At 40.6% G+C, this 6,865-nt stretch overlaps 1 pseudogene; it reads left to right on the top strand.

Annotated features, from left to right (window-relative positions):
• Positions 1 to 990: 990 nt before the first annotated feature.
• LOC148548287 (uncharacterized) lies at positions 991 to 5,983 on the top strand (annotated as a pseudogene).
• Positions 5,984 to 6,865: the final 882 nt, after the last annotated feature.

The following is a 6,865-nucleotide window of genomic DNA, read 5'->3' as shown; positions in this document are numbered from 1 at the left end:
ATTAGGATAGAAAGTTTAGATTCTCAATCCTTGCCATGAATGTCTCTCTTTATTATGTGTTTCCTTTAATTTCTTGATTTTTATTTCTTGCCCCTTTTATAAATCAAACCCCCTTGTACCTTTCATAACCTATAATACGCACACATCATTGCAATTCCTTGTGAGATGACCCGAGGTTTAAATACTTCAGTTAATTCTTATTGGGGTTTGTACTTGTGACAAAACCATATTAAAACGTTGATTGGGCATCACTTGTTGGTTGAGAACTATACTATCAATGAAGTTATTTTTCTCTTAACCGAGATAAATTCTTAGCCGACGGTTTTGCCGACATCAAGTTTTTGGCGCCATTGTCAGAGAATTGTAATGTGTGCTTGTTATTGGTTATTGTACATATTGTGAATAGTTTTCTTGTTTGAGTTAGTAGTTAGATTTTACCTTTGTTTTTGTGCTTTTTGTTCTTGTTTCTCTACTATGAATTCTCACTCCTTTAGCTATGAGTTTAGTTCAAGTTATGTTGTAGGAAATGGGAACGACAATGACAACATACATCAAGGATTTGGGAATCAAAGATGGGAGGAGCCTCAAGGGATTGATCACTCTTCTTGGCAACAACCCCCTCCGGTTTTTTATAGGTATAACCAAACTCCTAATGCATATCAATCCAATAGATATGGTGATCCTCAATGTGGTTGTCAACAACCACCACCATATGCTTATGAACCACTTCCTCGATACGACTTTGAACTACCATACTCGCAAGCCTCATACCACCAATCACCTCCATACGATCTTAATCCGTACCCACCATACCAACAACCTTATGAGCCATGTGATCCATATATAGAACCATCACATTTCCAACACCAATACCCCCAAGAGCCACCAATTTCTTCATACACCTCACCTCAAGATTCTCACCAAGAGGAACCGCCTCCTAATTATGAATCCTTCCTCTCAAACAATGAACCATCTCTTACACCATCTCTAATGGGTGAATCTCTCCAAAGCCTCAAGCTACAACAACAAAAAGACATTAACTCTTATATCCAAAAGCAAGAAGAGAAGCTCAAAAAGCTAGAAGCCGTGATGGCTACCGTAGCGGAAGCCGTTAGCCACATGGTCTCCTCCCACCTAAACTTATGCGATCAAGGCACTCCCATTGTTGAATGTGGAGAAGCAGCCAAGGAGCTTAATGAGGGAGCGAATTTAAAGCTTCAAGGTGAAGAAGAGAAGTTAAGGCATGATTTGCATTAAGAGGAGGAAATTGAGGTTATTGATGTTAAGGAAGTGGATAGAGAGTTGAGGAAAATTGATCAAGAAGTGGATTCCATCATTAGTGATTTTTTGTCCACATTGATCAATTCCCTTGACGATCTTGTTGAGCCTTCTTCCATTGAACTAGAAAGTGATGTTAAGGAGGATATGCAACCCCCGAGGCATATGTCAAGTAATGAAGGATTGGAAGAAGTTGAGCAAGTGACAAGTCTTGAAGACGCTAGTTAAGAGGTGGAGGAATTTAAAGAAGAGCACAAGGGAGTAGACATTGCATTGTCAGAGTGTGGGGAGGTCCCCCCTCCTAAGTCATAATCATCCTTTACACCGTTCAAGTGGGTAAATCTCTTATCTCTAAGCTTTATCATTCCGCTTGAATATGGGTTGCTTGAAACGGATGGTCAACTTAGAGCTCTTTATGGATTGAAGAGTAAGGGAGAGTCGGATAGTGGTTGGCATTTCAACTCAAGGTTCATTGTGGTTAAGAGGTCAAGGTTGAAGTACAAGGGTTGGAGTCTTGCTAAATTGTATGGGTCTAGGAGGATAATTTGGTGCTCCAATGAGAATTCTATGTGCTTCTCACCCAAGTGAAATCAGATGATCAACTAGAAGATGGGTGTAGTAACAAAGTTTGGGATCCTGGCATTCAAGAGGATCAATTTTGGAAGCTCCGAACCTTTATGGAACTTCACCATAACTTGGTGCAATTGGTTGGAACTTCTGGCAATCAGTGGAGATCTAAGCATTGGTGGAAGTTTCAAGATGAGTTCAAGCATAAGCCGCCATAATAGGGAGCTCGCCAAAATGTCCAACTTAAGGACTTTAAATAAAAGTGCTAGGTGGGAGACACCCCACAATGGTAAACTCTTTCCATTTCTCTTGTAGATATAATCAATGGATGAATCGAGTTGCCATTGTTAGGTAGTTCTTCACTTTTACTCTTTTGTATGTTTGTTATGGTTGCTAGGTTGTTTTTAGATTTTATGCTTTGAATAAGGATGATTCTTTGAATTTGAGTTTTTGCTTGAGTTACAAGTTTTCTCAAATTTTGTGAAAAGTTCTAAAGAATTCAAAAATATTGTTAATTTGCATTTTGGTTGGTTTAAAGTGTATATAGATTAGAAGAATGCCCTGTTCTTGTTTTATGTTTCTCCAAAAAAAATATGGGCAGTCACGCGTATGCGTGACCGACGCGTACGCGTCGATGCGTCAACGCAACCCCCATACATTTTCCAGAGAGTTATGCGAACTTGGTGCTGGAACTATGCGTTTAGCACAACTTCGCTCATGCATACGCGTGCTTTGCACGTACGCGTCACTCTACATTCTCCCCCTTCATGCGTTTGCGTCAACGATGCATATGCATTGATACTTCCATTGTCTCATCCATGCTCACGTGTGAGTGACGTCTCCACGTCGATCCTCTTTCTATCCACCCATGCGCACGCATCAGCGCGTACGCGTGGATTTGAATTCACCAATATCCCAGACGCGTGAGCCCTAGCCTTTCACGTTGATCACTCTTATCTCCCTCAACGTTCCATTTCCTCGTCTTCTCCCTCCAAAATCACAGAACCACCGCCACCGACCACTACTCCGGCAGCCAAACCACCGGCGATTGTCCTTCTCCATTCTCACTTCCTTCTTCTTTGCCTCCTCCACCCTACTTGACTGTTCATCTTCTCTGCCACCGTTACAACCACCGCGGCCACACCTTCGCCGCCGGTGCCTCCTCTAGTCGCCGACCACCCCTCTCTCTTCCCTTCTTTAATCAAGTTCACTATACGCCCTAGTCCGCCAGCGCTGCTTCTTGAGCCAGCCACTGCTCGGCTCTACACTGCTTCTACAGTGTCGCATCTGCACCAGGCCGCCACCGTCTCTGGTCGGCACTGGCCCCCTAGTTTCCGTTTTCACTTTCCTTTCCCTTCCAGTTCTGCTTCTGCTTTCTCCCAGGTTCCCCTGTCTCCCCTGCATTTCTTCTCTTGTTTTATCATTCTGTTTAGATAATTTAGTTAGTTTTCTTAATTTCTATTAGGTTTAGTTAGTTAGAAATGCATGTTTAGTTGATTCTAGGTGGTTAGGTAGTTTTAGGATGTGGTTAGTGGATGTAGGTCTGATGTATTTTTGCTATTTTTGCTGTCTGGAATGGTGAATGCTCATTTGCTTTGCCGAATGATGATGATGTTGATGTTCTGTAATTTTGTTTACATGTTGCTGTTGTTGTTAATTTTGAAGCTTTCCACTATTTGATGATGCTATGCTGATTTAAGTTGAGTTATTTTATTTTGCCTAATGATGCTTAAACCATATGAATTGGCTGCTTGTTTTACCTGTTAGATGTAATCTGGATTCATATGAGTTATTTTGCTGCTATTTGTCTATTCGGAAACATCCAATTTACTGCCAAAATACTGCCAAAATTTTTGGAAATTGCCCTGTTGTTAACTTACAGCTTATAAATTGACTTGGCACTTCTTGATTTGAACTCATTTTAGCCTATACCAAGTTCAATTCATAAGTTGATTTGGTCAGCATTTTCGTCTTTATTCTGGTTCCCTTTCATGTGCATTGACGATTGACAGAATCAAGGAACTATTTGATAGATTTCTGTGTCAAATAGAACCTTGATTAACTATGTCAATGCGAACCTTCTTTGTGCTTTCAACATTTCGGGTTTAAATCAAAATTTTACAGCTTCTTGGTTCAGGTTAATTTCTACTTTCCTTAATCAATGAAGCTAATGCCATAGTCTACCAATTGATTTATACCCGTTCCCTTTTTATTGAGGTTCTTACATTTGTAATAATTGGTGCTTTCCACTGGTGTGAACCTTTCAAATTGAAATGGTTTTCAACCCTCTTTTGGTTACACCAAGTGCATGTTTCATTTCTTTCAACACCAATCTTTACATAGTTAGTGACCAAAACATTGATGATGACTTGCTTTCTTATTATTGCTTTTGTGCATTTCATATTTCATCATCAATGACTTGCATCATTTACATGAATGTGAGTATGCTTGTTTTCTATATTTCTCGAACTTATCCTGTGTAAGTCAGTAATTGTCATGCCACTAATATTTTTAGTTTTCAACTAACCTTTTTTAGTTTCTGTTGAGGCATGATAATTGTTGATTGCTTAACAAACAAGCATTTTACTATCATTGCATGATTTCTTGGTTTGTGTTTCTGACTGATGTTTGAATTTTGTTTTTCTTGTATTCCAAGATTTAATCTCGTTAACTCACTTCATGAATATGTCTCAATGTTCTTCTGTTGCATGTTTTCTGTCTGTTGCTTATATCCTTGCTTTACACTCCTCTGCTTTGTTTAATGATCTGTATCCTGTGATCTCTGATTTTCAGGATGTCTGACAGAGGGAAAGGAAAAGCAAAGTTTACCTCTAAGAAAAGAAAGAAATCCCAGTCTTTCACTGATTCAATGACCTCCGGTTATGCTAAGATACATCTCTCTGACAAGGATAAGGCAGATCAGCTCCTGCCCACTGCCGACTTAGAGAGGTTTCCTAATTTATACTGTGAGCTCCGCTTTCCGCTCTTTCAGCAGCGGCACCTCCACCTGGAGAAGAAGCTAGAGATCCCCTCTGGTTTGAGGCAGTTTACTGAGCCTCGAATTCGAGATTGGGGCTGGTCTTTCATGGATAGAGAGCTAGCCAGGGTGAACGAGTCTTGGGTCCGTGAGTTTTACTATAATTTCTTCAGAGTGACTCTTGACTCGGTTCACCTTAGAGGCGGACAGATTCTATTTGCAGAAGTAGAAATTGAGGAGGCACTCCACTGTCAGCCTAAGGTCAGTGACAATGACGCTTTTCAGAGGGGGCTGAGGCAGAGATACATTACCTGACCTTTGATTATGATGATTTGAGGAGTGTAGTTGCCCACCCGAACGCCCCTTGGGAGATGGATGCCAACAACTTGAAGCCCAAGGGGATGAAATTTGAGTATTTGACGAAGGAGGCCAAGGTATGGCAGCAGATTCTTGCTCACTACGTCATGCTCACCTCCCACTTCACTAAGATTCCAGTAGACATGCTGGTTCTGATTGGGTACGTTATTGAAGGGAAGGAGTTGTACCTTCTCTGGCTTTTCAGAAGGTACATGTGGTAAGCCCATGTTAGAGGCACAATCCCGTTTTTCCAGTTTGGTCACAAAGCTAGCTCAGTGGGCTGGAGTACCATGGCTCCCAGATGATGAGTCACCACCCGCAGTCCACAGAAAGGAAAAGGTTATTCCGTGGGGGACGTGGGTAAGCGACAGACCAGTAACCTCACATAGAGCCTGAGCTTCCACAGCAGCGGCATTTGGACCTTCTTCTTCTTCAACAGCGGTCAGACCTTTAGCAACACCGTCAGCATCTATCCGGCCTGCACCACCACCATCAGCACCCTAGCCGACTTACTGACTTGTGCAACATCTCATAGGGATCATGGAGCGGAGTGAGCGTCGCAACAAGCGGCGTTATGACCGTATGAGTCGGATGCTGGCATCACTAGGCGCCGTCATGCCTTCCAATTTTGACAGGCCTCCCGACAATTCTAAGGAGGAGGAGGAGGATCAGGAGGAGGCTCAGCCGGCAGAGGCACCTACTCAGATTCAGGCTCCCAGAGAGACACTGCAGACTACTGTGGAGCCACAGCCACAGCCACAGCCGGAGCCACAGTCAGATACAGACATGGACCCTCTCACCTAGTCTCAGTTGTAGCATCGATGCCGATGCTTTATTCTAAGTGTGGGGAAGTTGCCGTCGTCACCGTCGGTAGGATATCTATTTTGGTGACCATTTCAGACATTCTTCCTTTATTTTGCTTTATTTTTAGTATTTGCACTTTATTTTGTTGCACTTTTGAATTACTGTATATATTAGTTATTTTGGATACTTTTGTTTATCTTGTTGCATTTTGCACTTTTGGTTTGTATATATTTTGGATTTTTCGTTGGATTTGCACTTTTAAGTTGATAGTATATATATAGTTATTTTAGTTTATTAGTTGTGATTTGAAAAAAATTGTGGATTATTGAACTTAGTTTATCCTTTTTGCATATGAGAATTTCGTTTGATTGAAAAACGGATTAAACTAAGGAATTTTTAAACTTTCTCAATCACAACATTTCATTTTGCATATAGATAACAAAGCTTAGTCAAAATCATGAAATTTTCAAGAGATTTACTTATAGGGCACACCCCAATTGATTGAAAAAAAAATTGTTAGAACTTGCTTGAATTATACATATATTGTGGATCATGTTTCTGAGCTAAGAACACAAGCATGTGAGATTTGAGCCTAATGGTGTGGTTACATCTTATAACCACTTATTTTTCATTCTTGTGTATGATTATTCTCTTCCTATGATTGTAATTGATGAATCCATATTTGATGATATATTTTGGCTATAATTGGATGGATTTCATCACATAAACTCACACTTATTCACCAAAATAGCATACTTTTGTGTTTGATCCCTAAATTGAACCTAAATATGAAAATATGTATTTTTGTGCTTAAATTAAGCAATTTAATCCCACTTTTATTCCATTCAATGCCATGATATCTTTGTTGAGTGATTTCAGGTC

This window comes from Arachis ipaensis, chromosome B8 (genome assembly GCF_059453495.1).
Source record: "Arachis ipaensis isolate K30076 ecotype BB chromosome B8, ASM5945349v1, whole genome shotgun sequence".
Classification (NCBI taxonomy): domain Eukaryota; kingdom Viridiplantae; phylum Streptophyta; class Magnoliopsida; order Fabales; family Fabaceae; genus Arachis; species Arachis ipaensis.
This window is presented reverse-complemented; position numbering and strand designations above follow the sequence as displayed.